Here is a 17,718-nt window from a genome sequence, read left to right as displayed (position 1 = left end):
GGCCCGGTCTCGGAGATGGCCCAGGAGAAGGGAAGCTCGACGCCCGGAAAGCTGTTCAGGGCCTGCCCTGGATGCCAGCTGCAGAACGTCTTCAAGGAGGACGAACACTCTTTCTGCCTTTACTGCCTTCATGGGGACAAGACGCACGTGGAGAAGGACTGTGCGTTTTGCGGCAACATGTCGGAACGGACCATGAAGGACCGCCATCAACGTCTCGCCAGCTGGCTGGAGGGTAAGAGCCCGTCTGGCGAGAAGAAGAAGAAATCTGAGCGGTCTTCTAAGACCTTTGAGGGCGCCCCGGCGACGGGGGCCCAACATAAGGCCAAGCACCGCGAGTCCGCTGGCACCGGGAGCGCCGAACGGTCGGGCTCTACGGGCGCCAGGCAGGGCGCACCCTCCCCGGCACCATCAACCACGAGCCAACGCTCTGGGTCGGGTAAGAGGAAGGCCGAGCACCCGGCGAAGCTCCTGGAGAGACCCCGGTCGAGCTCTAAGGCAGAGGAGGAGCGTGGCAGTGCCCCCTCCCTCAAGGATAAGGCGGTGAGCGCACCTAAGGTGGTGAAGGCCTTGATCCATTCGACCAAGCCCTCTATCGAAACGGTCGCGGCGGCCCTGGCCCAGCCTGTGGAGGCTGCACCAGTGGTGGCGGCCTCGGGGCCCAGAATCTCCCTGCCTCCTCGGAGGGAGTCTTCTTTCGTGCCCATCGATAGGACCCCCGTGAAACCCTCCGTGGGGAAGAAGGGGGGGCAGGGCGTCGTCGTAGATTCGGCATCAACCTCAGAAGAGGAACTGATCGAGGTCTTAAGCCACGGCCTAGGCGTGGAACAAGACCAGCCCGTCGGAATGGGCCCCGACGCAGGTGACGACGACGACATCGTCGAGGATACCGACGGGGCCCCTGCTCGCCCGTCGGATTCCCCTCTGCCAGCGCCGCAAGACAACTCAGCGGCCATTTTGTTGGCTATACAGTCCTTATGCTCCGAGATAAGGACGAGACTACCGTTACCGACGGAGGAACCTCTCCCGTCGGGGGATCCAGAACCGGGACCTTCTGGTGTTCCCCCTACCAAGAAAAGAAGGATTCATCCACCGCCTCCTTTTCAACCGTCGCGCCCCGTCCAGCCCTCCTCCCCGTCCACCCGAGGGGATGATACGGGGACTGACACGGCAGCGACGGGTACGGACGACGAGGCATACGACGAGGATTTTCCGTCGTCGCCTCCCACCAGGGCTTCTCCGCCCGACGAGATTGGATCGTTCCACTCAATGATCGCCAGGGCATCCGAGCTTTTCCAACTCTGCCCTGAGGAGAAGAAAAAGGAAGGCTTCCTTTACCAACGGCGCGAGACCAAGAGGAAGACGGTCCTCGCAGTGCCTCTGTTGGACGACATTTGGGATGAGGGCCTTTCCCTCCTCAAGAACCCTTCCACGACACCAGCGAAAAGAGACCGGTACGAGAAAAAGTACCGGGTCCCGGACTCGGCCCCCCTATGCCTCCGGGCGCAGCCTACCCCGGACTCCGTCGTCTCCGCGGCAGCCAGGAAGAAAGCGGGGGGGGGGGTGCGGCCTCCACGTCGACTTCCCCGCCGGACGGCGAGGGAAAGAAATTGGATGCCATGGGACGCAGAGTCATCTCGTCGGCGGCGACGACGATTAAAGCGGCCAACGCCTTGGCTATCGTGGCCCGCTACGACAGGGAACTCTGGTACAAGATAGCTCCCCTGCTGGATTTTCTGCCGGACGACAAGAGGGCGGAGGCCCTTGAGATCCTGCAGGAAGGTGAGGTGGCCTCGGACCACGCCATCACCGTGGCGACGGACATCGCCGACACTGGGTTCCGCCAGATGGGCAACGGCGTTTGCCTTCGACGTCGCGGATGGCTCAAGGCTACGGACTTTCGGCAGGACGTCCAGACCAGGGTCCTGGACATGCCCTTCGACGGGAACAACCTGTTTGGGAAGACAGTGGACGATTCCCTTCAGGCCATCAAGGCGGATACTGAGACGGCCCGGGCCCTTGGAGTACTGCAGCAACGGCGGACGCCCTTTCGGAGCGGCGGAGGCAAGGGCGCCTCCAAAGGTTCCGGCGGCGGTTTCGCTTCCTACCGTCAAGCGGCCCGCTCGTCGTCGCAAGAGGCCTACAGAGGACGAGGCAAGTCTGGCGGACCCCGCCGTCGTCGCCAAGGAGGCCAAGGCGGCAAGGCCGCGTCCAAGCAGGATTGAACCGGCCGTGGGGTCGGGCCCCCACCGAAGCACCCCGGTGGGAGGCCGGCTGGCGGGCTTCGTCAGCGTGTGGGAGTCCATCTCCACCGACCGTTGGGTGCTGGACGCCCTGGCCCGGGGCCACGCGCTCGAGTTTCAAAGAAGGTGCCCGCGCGTCCCCCCCGTGGCCAGGAAAGAACTTCACGTCCCTCAACTTCTCCTGGAGGTAAAGGCGATGCTCAGAAAGGGCGCCATCGAACTCGTCCCAAAGAGGCTTCGGGGCTCCGGAGTCTACTCGCGTTACTTCCTCGTGAAGAAGAAGACGGGAGGATGGCGCCCCATCCTGGACCTGCGACGCCTGAACAAGTTCATCAAGGCGCAGAAGTTCCGGATGGTCACCCTCCAGCACGTCCTGGGTCAGCTGGAGGAAGGAGACTTCCTATCGTCGTTGGATTTGGAGGATGCCTACTTCCACATTCCCATCCTAAAGGGGCACCGAAAATTCCTCAGATTCGTGGTCCAAGGGCGTCATTACCAGTTCAAAGCCCTTCCCTTCGGACTGCGGTCGGCACCCAGGGTTTTCACCAAGTGCCTCGCACCGGTGGCGGCGCAGCTGCGCCGCGAGGGGATTCACGTCTACCCCTACCTGGACGACTGGCTCATCCGCGCCAAGACGAGGGAGCTCGCCGTGGTCCACACGGCAAGGACCGTCCAACTCCTCACGGACCTGGGATTCTCCGTGAACTACGCCAAATCCCACCTGGTGCCCGCGCAAGTCGCACTGTTTCTGGGAGCGAGGCTCGACACAGTGTCCCTTCTGGCCTCCCCGTCGGAGGAGAGGACCAGGACCATCCTGGGCAAGGTGCAACGGATGTTGGTGGCCGACGCGGCCAAGGTGAGGTCCATCAAGTCCCTCCTCGGGATGATGTCTTCCTGCATCTACCTCATTCCCATGTGCAGGCTCCGGATGCGCCCGTTGCAAGAGTTCCTGGATGCGCGCTGGATCCAGACGACGGGCAGCTTCGAGGAAAGGATCAAGCTCGACGAGAGTTTCCGACGAGCGATACGGTGGTGGGGCACCCGCGCGCATCTGACGGCGGGCATGGACTTCCAGACCCCAGCCCACCAGGTGACTGTGACCACGGATGCCTCCCTAGAAGGGTGGGGAGCGCACACCGAAAATCTGCACGCAAGGGGACTCTGGCTCCCGACGGAGAAGTCCCTGCATATCAACGTCCTGGAGCTCCGTGCAGTGTTTTGGGCCCTCAGGTCCTTCCTTCCGTCCCTCAAGGGCAAGGTGGTGAGGATCTTCACCGACAACACCACCACCATGTTTTACATCAGGAAACAGGGCGGAACCAGGTCCCCAGCGCTGTCCAAGGAGGCGCAGGATCTGTGGCATTGGGCCGTCGCCCAAGGGATTCTTCTGGTGCCGTTTCATCTGGCAGGGATAAAGAACACCATCGCCGACTCACTCAGCAGGGAGCTGCGCTCGTGCCACGAGTGGGAACTACGGCAGGATCTGGTGGATCGCCTCTTCCGACGGTGGGGCACACCCCAGATCGACCTGTTCGCGACGGCGACGAACACCAAGTGCCGGAGGTTCGCCAGCAGGTTTCCCCAGACGAGGAGCATGGGCGATGCTTTCTCGTTCCCCTGGGAGGGCCTGTTCCTCTACGCGTTCCCTCCCTTGCCTCTGCTAATCCGGCTCGTCAACCAGCTCAAGAGGTCACGGTGCAGGATGATCCTCGTCGCACCTGCGTGGCCGAGGCAGATATGGTTCCCGGACCTTCTGGACTTGTCGGCGTCCCCGCCAATCAAGCTGCCGGCGGACGCGGATCTACTCTCCAGGGAAGGAGGCGCCATCCTCCACCACGACCCGAAGTCGCTGAACTTGCAGGCCTGGCTCCTGCAGCGCTAGAGTTTGGAGGATACGACATACCGGCCGATTGCAGAGAGGTTCTTGCAAAGGCCAGGGCGTCCTCGACTCTTAAATGCTACGGACACAAATGGAAGAGGTTTTCTGTCTGGTGCCACGCACAGAAGATTAACCCTCTACGGATTACGGCTCCCCAAGTGCTGCCGTACCTGCTGACGCTGGCCAAAGCTGGTCTGGCACACGCGTCCATCAAGATTCATCTTGCTGCGATCTCCCGATACACCAGAACCACGGGCCGGACGTCCTTGTGGTCTCGTCTGGTGAAAGAGTTCATGAAGGGACTGTTCAGATCGTTCCCGCCGGTGAAGGCTCCGGCCCCGGCGTGGGAGCTCAACGTGGTGCTGACCAAACTCATGGGACCTCCGTTCGAGCCTCTGCACTCGGCCCCGTTGAAGTTTCTATCGTGGAAAACAGCTTTTCTCGTGGCCATCACCTCCGCACGACGAGTGGGAGAGATCCAGGCCCTTTCCTGCAAGGCCCCGTACTTGACTTTCCACGACACGAGGGTAGTGCTCAGGACGCACCCCTCCTTCATGCCCAAGGTACCGTCGGACTTTCATCTCAACGAACCCTTGGTGTTACCTGTGTTCTTCCCGTCGCCTTCGTCGCCGGCTGAGAGGACTTTGCACTCGCTGGATGTAGCTAGAGCGCTGAAGTTCTACGTGGACCGCACGAAAGGTTTTCGGAAGACGTCACAACTCTTTGTGAACTTTGGACCTGTCAATCAGGGGAAGGCTCTCTCGAAGGCTTCCATCTCCAGATGGCTCTCCGGCTGTATCATGTACTGTCACCGGTTGGCAAACCGACCGCTGCCTGGCCGTCCGAGAGCCCATTCCACCAGAGCGATCGCAGCTACCACGGCGTTCCTATCTGGTGTGCCCCTGCTGGACATATGCAGGGCTGCTACGTGGAGGTCGACGCACACCTTCACGAAATTCTACTGCGTCGACCGGGATTCCAGGGAGGAGTCCAGGGTCGGCCAAGCAGTGCTGCGCAACCTGTTCGCCTGAGGTGAGCCTGGTGAGGAGGTAAGATGCTTAATGTTGAGTTGATGTGATGCTTAATGTTGAGCCTTTGCCACCTCCCGTGGTTGTGCATGTGTGTACTGCTATGTATTCTTTATTCATGAGCATGTGAATCCATGCCAGACCCCATGCTGGAGAACCCTCCCGCCTACCCCTCTGCGGCTCTTCACTTGGTCATACTGCCACTTCACGTGCTTCCAAATCTGAAGATGGCTGCCAGAGGCGGTGCTTAGGTAGAGGGCAGTCATTGGCTGTGGTCAGTATGACGCAGAGACCAGTGATTGGTTATTACTACGAAAGACAGATCAGAAACGAAACTGATACTGGTTTTTTCTTTACCGAGGATTCCCAGCCTGACGACGGGGAATATTCATGAGCATGTGAATCCATGCCAGACCCATGCTGGAGAACAACAGTTACAGGTAAGTAACTTGTTCCAACTGTAATGTCCTGTTTGTCTGACTTAATTAGTTAATGGCCCAGTGCTGCATGATGGAAAAGGCAAGGGCGTTCGTCAATAGCAAGGACATTAGTCAACCAAATACACTAGCTGATTAGGGTCTATAACTATCCACTTGACCACCTAACCTCTTCCAACCAACCCCATGAGATCGCTGCTCCAGGACCTCGGTTTCTCCCTAATTGATTACAGCAGTGACACTTGCATGCATCCTTTGTGTTAAATGCGAAGAGTTAATCAAAATCTTAGCGACGAGACTGTCCTTCAACCTAAAATCCCACAACTGCATTCCCATAGCACAGTCTTCAGGGATTGCTGCCTAGTGTTCATCTGCACTATGTATTGAGTTTTTGGAAAGCACGAACCAACATATCTTCACGCATGTTTTAGTGAATGCAGTCTATTTTGAGCAATAAAAACATGCTCAGAAATTATTTAGCAATTCTGAGAGTTCAAGGTGGTTGGCTGTCCAAGGAAGCACTTAAAGCAGAATAAAACCACTTCCCGTTCTTTAAGTTCCAGAAACCTTGCTGTTTTTGCTGATTTCATGTCTTGGTGTTCTTTCTCTGCTGCCCTCTTCCCCTTTTGACTATCTCTCCCAATTGGTGTTAATCTGGCACAGTTTTCATCCCTCATTCGTATTGAGTAAGTTATGGAGCTGTGATCTATACCTGTGTCAGAGAAGTCCTATATGAAAACGATATTTGTGCTGGATCCATCTGGCGAAAGGTGGTCTAATGCGATCTTTAGTGCTGTATGTTCCCAGGGTATCTGGACTTTCCATCGAAAATGTATTCATCAAATACATTTCCATCGAAAAGCATATTCATTGAATAGATTTCGATGGATAATTTTGATGGATGGTTAGGTTTAGATTTAGGGTTGTTAGGGTTAAGGGGCTGTGTGCGTGGTGGTTGCAGGGGTTGAGGGGGGGGGCGGGGAAATCCCACACCAATATACAATAAACATTAAAACGTTACAAGGAGCTGGCCAGCGCGAACTTTCAGCACTGGACAGCTCCATGTAACGTTTTAACGTGGAAAATAAATGCAACGAAATTGTAACTTTTACATTTAAAAGTACATATCCATCGAAACTTGCCCATTCCTATATTCGATGGACAAGTTTAGATGGATATGCACTTTTAATGTGAAAGAGAGCATTTCAATGTAATTATTTTCGATGCATTTGCTTCCATGGTTTCAATGTTTCTCAGATCTGATAGAACCATCACTCCAGGAGGTGGTGTGGCCATCATTGCAAAAAACACTATCAAACTCAGATCAAGTTCCATTGAAATAATCTCAGGGTACGAACTACTACTCGCCAAACTCTCATTGAATGAAAACACCACAATTAACATAGTGGTCATCTATAGAGCCCCTAGCACAAACAGCCACCCAGAAACAGACATCCCACTAATACTGGCGCCCCTCCTCAAACCCAAAACGAAATGTATCATCATTGGTGACTTGAATCTAGGTTTTAATGACAACCAAGACACCAAAGCAACCGCCCTCATCCTGGCACTAAATGACATGAACTTCCGCCAACATGTCAATGTCCCCACCCATACCAAGGGCAGAACCCTTGATTGGATCCTCACCCTCAACACCAACATCACCTTAGGCCCGATTACCGCACTGAATTGGACAGACCACTTCTGTATAGAATTTACTATCACTAGTGACGACCCTTGCACACCCAAGAACATACCTATGGATATCATCGAAAGTAGAAACTCCAAAAAGCTCACAGCTCAGAACTTCGACCCCACCTTGAACAAATTGCTAGATACCAACTCAATCCTCAGCAATGACCCAACTACTCTCGCTGAGTACTACCATAAATGCCTCTCCACAGCGATTAACACCATAGCACCTGTAACCTCCAAACTAAGGCGCCTCAACAAAAAATCCAACTTCTGGTTCAACGAGGAACTAATCGCCCTTAGAAGGAAAAAACGTTCTCTTGAGCATGCCCATAATAAACACCCCTCCCCGGACTCAGCCAAAGCATTCAAAGACGCTAATACTCTCTACAAATCAGCTATCATCTCTCACAAAGCTAACGCCTATAATGCCCGCATTAGTAATGCAGCTTCCGACTCCAAAGAGCTCTTCTCTATCCTTAGAGAACTTGAAAATCCACTTCCTACCGTCACATCCACAAACACAAGCAAAGAATGGTGTACCACCATCCAAGATGCTCTTGCCTCCAAAATCACTACGTTACAAAACAAAATCAATTCCAAAAAATTACTCCTAGCTACAAAAAAAAACCCCTTCCCCAACCCCTGTGCCCTTTCCAATGACAACTCCAACCCCCCTTCCAATTCACACCAGTCACCCACAATCTCGTACTCGATACTATCTCCAAACTAAAAGCATCCAACTGCAAAGGAGATACTGTCCCAGCCAAACTAGTCAAAGCCTGTGCACCCACCCTGACCCCCCTCATCACCAAATTTGTCAATACCTCATTCAACTCCAATACAGTTCCGACTTGCATCAAAGAAGCTTGGGTTACACCACTTCTAAAAAAATCAAATCTAGACCCCACCATTCCAACTAACTATCGCCCCATAACCACGGTCCCATTCTTACTCAAAATCATCGACAAACTGGCCTACAACCAAATTCAAACCCATTTAGAATCTAACCAGCTCCTCGGCACCAGACAATCAGGCTTCAGGCCCAACCACAGCACTGAAACAGCACTCTTGGACCTCAAAATACAGATGGATGCCATTAGAGACTCAGGGAAACTTTGCATTCTCCTGTTGTTGGACCTCTCAGCAGCGTTCGACCTGGTGGACCACGACAAACTCTGCAACTCACTTGCCCGTGAATTCAACTTCTCTGGGGCTGCCACTGCTTGGGTGAAATCTTTCTTAACTGACCGCACCTCCAGAGTGTCCATAGGCAAAGAAGCAGCCAACCCCATCCCAGTCCCCATAGGAGTGCCCCAAGGCTCTTGCCTTTCTCCCACGCTGTATAACGCATATACCAAGCTCCTGTTCTCTGCACTTGACGATATGGGTGTCATCTACACTAATTTTGCGGATGACACCCAGATCCTCATACCTCTTACAGGCAACTATGACCAGGACACTTTAGCTATCAATAAAATTTATGTCATCATACAAAACTGGATGGCTTTGAACAGCCTATGTCTTAACGATGAGAAGACGGAAGTCCTCATCGTAGGAGCTCCAGCCAAGTTAGCAACCCTTCAGCCAGAATATTCAACTATCAACATCGACGGCACCAATATCCCAGTGTCAAAACAAGTAAAAACACTGGGCGTGTACTTCGATGCTAGCCTGACCATGACCAAACAAATCAATGCACTTTCCTCCTCCACGGCCTACACGTCCAAATTAATCGCACTCAGCCGACAATTTCTGACCCCAGCAAACTGCCTCACCCTGGCCAGAGCACTGGTCCTATCGAAATTGGACTACTGCAACGTATTACTACTGGGCACATCCAACACCAACCTAGCCAAAATGCAACTTTTGCAAAACAAAGTCCTGAGGGCAGCACTAGGCATAAAAAAATCAGACCATATATCCAAGACCAGGAAAGATGCCCACTGGCTCCCCATCAAAGCCCACATCATTTTCAAAACACTATGCATCACCCACAAATGCATTACTAAAAAAGGACCTACCTACCTCAATAACACTCTGCATCCTAAAACTAACATAAGATTACTGAGATCCAACGACAAACTCCTCCTGGACCCCCCTCGGTTCAAAACCACTAGAGCAGGGGGCAGCAGCTTCACCACTTTAGCCCCCAAACACTGAAACACCCTACCCATCACCATCAAAACAGCATCCTCCTTCAAGCTCTTTAAGAAACAGCTAAAAACCTGGTTATTCAACCAATATTAGCACCCTAAGATAGGACCCCTCCATCGGACACTGTTGTAAATACTTAGGCCACTGTATATTTTTGTGAATATGTTGTAACCTATATCTTGTATTGAACCCTCTGTAATGTTTTGATTGTGACTAATTCCTAAGCTATCTTATAACCTCGCCGTGACACCTGAGGGTCTGGGCGTGTAACAAATATACAAAAATAAAAAAAAAATAAATAAAATAAAAATGTTTGATGGATCTTTTTCGATGAAGACCATAAACCTGTCCCCAGCACCTGTGCAGTGAACTGCTAGTTATTTGCATGCTATCACAAAACGCTGTTAAGATATAAGCAACGTCTCGTGCGTTGTTATTGTAAATTAGGGACAGTTTAGATATTGAAAGCTGCATTACCGTTATGGAATGATTGAGGGAGGAAGGAAGGAGTTTGTTCTGTGAATGCTGAAAACCATTGCTCTTTCTGTAGTTGAAAAGGGGACATTTTAGGACTGCATTTGGTGCAGTCCGTTGTTCACTGGCACTTGATGTCAACGATCTATGCACATTTGCATTTTTTGTTAAAAAGCAGACGATCTGGAAAAGGAATTGCGATCACTTTGGCAATGACTGCCAAATCACCACTGAGCAAGACAGTTATTCTGCTAAACGTGTATTCATTGGGATTGCATTTGATTTTAGGGGCAAGGCTAAAATTGTCTTGAAACAGATTTGATTTCTATCTTTGGGTTTTCACAATGTAGGTTTGTAGAGACCGGGACCCTTACTGTGACCCAATGATTGTGTGTGTCTGTCGGTCTGTCATTGGTTAAGCAAACCTGGTCAGGAGGAGTTGGAAGAATAGTAAAAGCATGATTGAAAATTTCTCTTGAGTTCAAATTGTACCTTTTGTTTGTATTCACAGAATTGTCCATGGAGACCAGTTTACATTATATGTGTATACCCTGTATTTATTTTAAATGAGTACTGCCTTTACGGAAAATCTCCCAATTTTGCTTTTTATGAGTACTTTTTTTTAAAAAATATTGTTAGAAGCATTTTCAAAAAACAGATTTACTACCATGAATCAATCGCTGCCTTTTTTAAGCAGCCTTTGAAGGCATGCTTAAAAAAAATAAATAAAAAAATAAAATAAAATAAAAAATTGGACTTGTAACAAATTGTGTGCACCGTCTCATATGAAGTACTTTTAAGGGGAAAGTTTATAGCTTAAGATGGCATATTTGTGCCTTGATTGTTGGGCTTCCAGTGGCATTCCAGTCACTGCTGCACACCCTGCTTCCCAGTCTCTGAGCAGGTCAATGATCCATATTATGTCCTGGACCCGCTTGGGCTTCTGCTGAGCTTGTTCTCCTAGATTTAAAGTATTCAGGGCTGCTCCCTGTCAGTCCTAATAACAAATGTCCACACTACTGTTATTTTATTCATCAGACCCAGTTCTACCCTTCCTCCTCCCGGTTCTTAATATGTTGAAGGTGGTCTGCCTCCCAGCAAATCCTCCAAGCTCCGAAGAACCAATGTTTTCATACTGCGCTGAATTTGGCCATCTAAAGATATTTACGCATGGAAGGTCTACCTGGCAAGCTATATAAAAGGGATGGACTACTAAGGACGAAGGAAGGGTTTCATCTTCTCCCCTGAATTGTTTGCCATAAAGCGAGATGGCAGTCCTTCCACAAAGGTTCCTTTTTTTTGTTGTCCCTCAAAGTGGGATTTGCTGATGGCTCCGGAAGTTCTTCCTTGGTGAACCCTATGCACGTTGTAGCTTGTACTTGTATTTGACATACTTCTGTCTACTGAGGTTTTTCCTTTTCTCCTCCTCTTACAAGAGGCTGAAATAGATGAAGGGGCGGGGGAAGGGGGGTTGTAGAATGACTGACCTTTATGAGTCTGCTATCTACGCCTTGACTTAGCTGGCATAGCAACATTGTAGCACTCCTTGCCCTCAGGCGTTCCCTTAGGTTCGGAGCTTGCCTTGCCCATGGTTTTGTTTTATCTTTCCTACTCCCACAGAGTTGTGGGTTGTGCCAGCGCTCTTGTTCCTTGCAATCCTCGTCTTGCATGACCGCAGGCGTTTTCGCATCGCAGGCAGCCAGCATGGTCTAGTAAGGGGCGCCCTGTAAACGTAAACCTCTGCTTGGCCCAGATCAGCTAGCCAATCTAGTTGCATATTTACACAGGGATCCAACCTTTTCCGGATCCTCTCCATAGGCCACTGCCTCACAAGGACCGTGTGAGGTCTTTGTGGATCCTCCAAGTGCTCAGCAATTGGAAATCCTCTTGCATAATGCTTACAGGTAATGCCAGCCTGGCACCCCGAGCCTTAGCACCAGTATGCCTGTCTTGCAAAGACAGAACAAAAAACATGAGATTTGTGGGTAGCTTATTTTTTAATTTTTTTATGCAGATGCTGAAAAATTGATTTTTGGGAACTTGGAGGGGGGGGGGATTGCTGGTGGCAACGTGGGTAGTTGTTAGATAGTAAGGACTTAACTGAATAAGCGGGACGTGGGTGGGTGTAATGCATGCGAGTGCTGGCAGATTTGTTTGGTCACTCTTTTTTAATCTTTTCTAGATGAGTGTTTATTTAAGAAAATAGACTGCGGTTAGTCCCTTTACTTGATTTTATTTCCAGGTTGCACAAACAAGTGGCCTATCTGAAGAGGCTGTTCCCTTGGAGGCTCCAACCAAACAGTTTTATGTTCCCTTTTGGTTACTTATTAGGTGATGCTAACAGGATGTGCAAAGTCTAACCTCTTTCAAATGTGTGTTGCCAAAACCTTGTCGGATCCTCTGCGTACTGAGTTTGAAAATAGTTGCCTGTCTTTGAACCAGGAATTGTAGCGGGATAGGACTCTCTTAATACTGTGACTTTCCTACTCCCTATACATAGCATGCCAAACAAAAGTGAAGGTTGAGGCCTTTAAGGTACTTTTTGAACATTGTATGAGGGAGACATTCCAGTACGCACTTATTCCATATGTGCCTCAGAGCAGACCATATGGCAGACTGCTAGCAATGTGCGTTCTTTAAAAGCAGGCCTTGCGTACATGTAGGTCTGTTACCTACACATAAGCAAAATTGACAGGATCATAAATCTGTGCCATAAAAGAAAGGCACGTGGACTTTCCGACTAGCTGATGTTGGAACATGCCAGGCAGTTTAAAACATCCTCTACTTCTGTCTGCTTGTGGCATGTGATTGGTAACCATGTTCACCTCCGGTCCAAGATTTCCAAAGCCCTTTGGTTTTTGAGTCGGTACCCACTGGTGCTTCCTGGTGAGGCACCAGTCACTGACATACTTTCCATTGAAATCTGAGAGCAGTTCCTGAGCTGCTGAAGTGACGGAATGCTTACCCCACAGCGCGGACAGCCTTACTGCTTCCTTGTGGGTCAGGCTTTCCTAGGCCCCTGCCAAGTCCCTCAGTATCCCACATATCAAAAGCAGCACACTCTGCGTAGGGCTTACTCCTACCCCAGATTTGATCCATCTCATTGAATTATTTTATAGATCTTACAACAATAGCCTTTAACAATGGGCATGTTTCAAGCTTGCTTCTGGTTGTTCATTAGGTACTACTGAAAGAATATGAAAGACTATGTAACCTGTATAGAATTTGGTTTCAGAATAAATTCAATGAAATAGCCATTTCAGTAACTTTAAGTGCCCTCCCTTATCAGGAACACCAAGGGGAAGATCAAAGCCATCTGCCCCGGCCACCTCTTATTTTCTCTCCACCCCTTTTAAACTCATTGCTGGTTGGTTTCCCGGACCAGCCCCTCTTGATATTGTCCCCTGACACTCCCCACACCCTCGCACATGATCTTGCCATCCTCCTTGAATTGCTTCTCACTGAAGTCCCAGTTGTATACATGGGGAACTTCAACCTCGCCACCATGCCCAAGGCTTACAAACATCCGCTAGACTCTACCTTACCCTGCCAACACACAATTGTGACAAGACACTCCTTTGCCTCCCTCGCCACCCATTTCCCCTGGCCTGCCTTTGATCAATTACCCTTTGACCCCCTCACCTGCTCTTCTACGTTTCACCAAGTCCTCCACAGTCCTTCATTCCTCTAAAGTTACCGAAGACAAATTCAAAGCTGACTCTATTGCCTCTTGCCAAGACTTTCCTTTAAGCACTTGATTGCTTGCCAAACCAATTGGATTGGCATTTCAGTTCTGTGCTGGCAGCTCCCTTATGAGCACCATTACCACACTCGACCCTTCAATTCCACTTGCCCTCAACCATGAATCTCCCCACTCAACCAATTTAAGGCTTACTATCTGGGGGCTCGCTTTGACGGTGACCTCAAACGTCAGGATTTCATGACCTGACGTGCTACTACTGCCAGCCTTAACGTCCTGATCATCCGTAAAGTCTGTCCACATGTCACCTTCCCCTCTACCAAAGCACTGCACCCCAGGCTTGTAGTCCCTCGCCCCCTGTGTGCATCGCCAAGGTACAGCACTCTGTTGCTTCCCGGCTAGGTTTTGGCTTTATACATCCCATACATGCTCATCGGTCTCCGTTAGGCCAGATAACAGTGTCACCCCTTGTACTCCCCTTCTCAGCCCTCCAAAACCACTGATGATCCTCGCTAACCTCCGGGCACTGCCATCACGTGGATTGGCATGCATGTAAAATTGCGCCTTATTCAAATTCCTGTTTGTGCTTGCATCTTTCCATGGGTTAGCCCTTCAGCCTGGCTGAAATGATCTCCCGATACCCATTCTCTTTTCCTAAGCTCTCAATATGCCACCTGTTCCCCACTCCAGCCTCTTTGCCCCCTGCTTTTGCAGGTTTGCCATCCTAGCTCACTGGAATTCACCAGCTCCTGAAGGAAAGCTTTAGAATCACTTCTACAACGAGGGAGCCCTAGCTAGTTCTATCACTAGCCCCCTGCTCTCAGGATCCCAGCCACTTTCCTCATGGGATCCGAATAGACATGTAGTGGTTTTACTAGATCATGTCAAGCTCGCATCAAGGCGACTGCTCCGCCCATCAAGATTCACTGTGTAGAGTGCTTTTTGGCAGCACTTTACATTTCCAGTAAATATTAATTGATGAGAACACTCTGCTAGTTAAGCCACCCCTTCATAGAAAGTCTTAGGTTGGAAGCTTGGCAGGGCGGCTCGACCCATCACTGATTTCAATAAATTGAGTAAAAGTCAAATCCGACACCTTTTTTTTGCAGCACTCAAGGAAGGGGAATCCTTTATTTTGTATGTATTGTTTTATATAGCGCCTCGAACATGCAGTCCTCGTGAATCTATGCATAGTGGTTCTTCTCCCCAGAGGGAACGGGACTGTAGCATGCTACACTGCCGCATGGCATGCGGGCATGCCCCTTCCTCCCGCTTGCTCGCCGCTGAACTGCCCCATCCAGCTTTTCCCCATGCTGGATGGGGGATGAGGGGGTTGGGCGTTGTCGAGTTCTGCCTGCCGCCTTCCTTCATCCGCCTGGCACTCTTCTTCATTGTAGGTCTTTGCCTTCCCTTGCAGTGGCGCTGGTTTATTTCTATTGCACGGGCATACATTTTTCCTCAAACGGGGCAATGTCAAGCTAGGGTAGCAATGATTCGAGTTTGTGTGTCCCCACCCCAAGAATTTATTAAAGTAATGCATGAACAATCCAATGGATGGCAGTCAACAGTACACAGGAGCACTTACCAACACACTTTTATGATGTAGTTGCCCACAATGTATGGCAGCATTCTGCCAGCGTAGGAAGACCTTCACAGGGTCGAAAAGAGTAGTTACTGGCTGGCTTGTCAGACTCCACAAGTGGCACACTATGTTTAAAGGTGGTACTGCGCATGAGTACACCATCCAGTGAGATGTACCCGGGTCTCACTGGAGTGTTAGGCAGAATCCTGTACAGTGCCTTAGGGACCACTACACACAATTAAGACTACAGGTGGCAATACAAGTTTTACCTTTGGTACAGCCTGTACTACTATGTTAAAGTGGTAGCAGTAGCGGAGCAGCCAGGCTTATCTTAAGAGTATATGAGCAGTAGCAGAGATTACACAAAGGGACCACAATTACTGTGACTCAAGTAAACACTGACTCAAGGTTTCAGGTAAAAAAATATAAGTACATTTATTTTTAAACCATTTGTTATAAACACAACACTTCTATTAATTCAAAACCACACGTAAAATATACTACAACCAATTCACTTTGGTACACTCTAACTCAAGGTAAGTACCCTATGTTTTAACGGACGGGTGTTGTGAAACACAAGACGTTACCGTGAATACACCTTGCGATCACATTTTGATAGTTCGGTCTTATTAACGAAACTCGTATCCGCGGCAAGAATTGTTACCGGGGCAAAAACACACTTAGCACCTGAGTTAACCCGAGAGAGTTGGGGGCAAAAATCATAGGCAATACTTTTGTCAAGGCAGACAGAACCAGAGAACACTCGTAGACAGAAATTCAAGAGTCAAGTGGAACCGGGTTCCTGTGGTCAAGGATCAGATTCAACGTTGTCAGGAGTACTTAGATATTGTCAACAGAGGAAGCAAAAGTTATAAGAAGGGAAGACGAGGACAAGCCTTGGAGATGAAGAAAAGGGATTCACCCTAATTCCTCAAGCAGAACACAGTACCTTACTCAATGGAGAAGCTGGTGCCCTGGCAGTTGTTCCTGTTGGTTTCCTGCAGACCCACGGTTCCTGGAGCTTCGATGTGAAGGAGGACATCTGGAGGGGTCTGTACTACACAGGGATGAAGCCGGCAGCAGTGACGGTGAATAAAAGGAGCGCTCCTTAAAAACAGGAGAGGCTCTTCAAATGGCTATCCGGACCACTGTGCAGCGATTTTGACCAAGAAGAGGATCCTCTGGCTGTGGAAGATGAGCTGGTTATCCCCACCAAGCTCAAGGGAAGACGACTCCGGACTGGATCTTCTCTGGTCGTCGAAGGGTAGATGGTTCAGGATTGCAGCAGGGCTTCACCGGGACGGAGTAGTTGCAGCAGCCATCTTCTTCTCTGCTTCTCTTCGGTTCCTTGTAGTTCCAGTGGCGACTGACTTCTAGCCCAGGAGACCTGCCTTTTTATGCGGAAATCCCCCATTCACACAGCCTAGCTGTCAATCACGCAGCAGGGGGGGTTGTCCAGCTCGGACAACCACCTCAGCCAATCATGGCAAAGTGCGACTTGGGTTTCCTAGGATACACTGTGCAGGGGGTGACTACACCCCTCCCTCATATTCAGCCCACCTAGAGACCCAGGCGCCTGGAGGAGGGCTTCTGAGCAGAAGCCCGCCAAAAGACGGTGAACAAAGAAGGCAAACCTGGTTTGCCGAAAGTAAAACACAAGAAGGACTTTAACAAAAAGAAATGGTGAATAAACCTGACCGGAGCCAAAAGAAAAAGTATTTGGTCAAGCGGGTTTTAAGTTCGAGGCTAATAGCCTAAAACAATACCACGTTTATATAGTATAATCGCGGTAGAAAAGTTAGGGTAGATACCACTGCCACCAGCCAAGTCTAAATGTTAAGAGCGATACAAGGCTCTAGGAGGTACAGATAAAAAGGGATACGGATTAACCCTTTCCAGTACTCCATGTAAGATGGGGTGTACTGGATCTGTGGTACTTTGACTAAGTAAAGTTAATGGCGACTTTACCCTTTTCTGGGGGACTGTAGTCAGCCTCAGAAATGGAGTCGGTGGGAAGTCTAAAAGACCACCCCTTGTCACTGCACTGAAGGTGCTGTGTAACGCACAAAAGAAGGGGACGACTGAAGTGGTGTACTCCAGAGTACACAATCACAAAAACAGGTAAAAGACACATGGCAAAACATGGGTAAGAGTGGGGGAAAAGCTCACGCTCTTACCAAGTGAAAAAAAAAATAATAAACTCCAGAAGTCCAGCAAAGCTGCTGGGGGACTCGCTAGGTGAGGGAAATTAGCCATAGATGAGAATTCTCCCTAACAGATGGTACTGCGCATGAGTACACCATCCAGTGAGATGTACCCAGGTCTCACTGGATGCCTGTATGCCTGTATGCTTGGATGCTCGGTACCAATCTTATTCAAGAAGCAGAGGACCGAGTACAAGTATTGCCATTTGGTTTATTTAACCCTTAATTCTTTCTAACAGCAAAATCATTGCTACATATCCCAGAGTCTGCACAGAAACCCTCCTTTTCTCTAGTCTTCAGAACTGTGCTCAGGGCAAAGACAGAC

At 50.0% G+C, this 17,718-nt stretch overlaps 1 protein-coding gene across 3 annotated transcripts in view; it reads left to right on the top strand.

The window, feature by feature from the left end:
- LOC138567068 (polyamine-transporting ATPase 13A3-like) overlaps positions 1-17,718 on the top strand; it is a 656,189-nt gene that overhangs the window by 91,155 nt on the left and 547,316 nt on the right. The window lies entirely within an intron of this gene.

The sequence above is a fragment of the Ambystoma mexicanum genome, chromosome 1p, assembly GCF_040938575.1.
Source record: "Ambystoma mexicanum isolate Mex_15411 chromosome 1p, UKY_AmexF1_1, whole genome shotgun sequence".
Classification (NCBI taxonomy): domain Eukaryota; kingdom Metazoa; phylum Chordata; class Amphibia; order Caudata; family Ambystomatidae; genus Ambystoma; species Ambystoma mexicanum.
The sequence above is the reverse complement of the archived record's forward strand: the minus strand, read 5'-3'. Positions and strand labels throughout refer to the sequence as shown.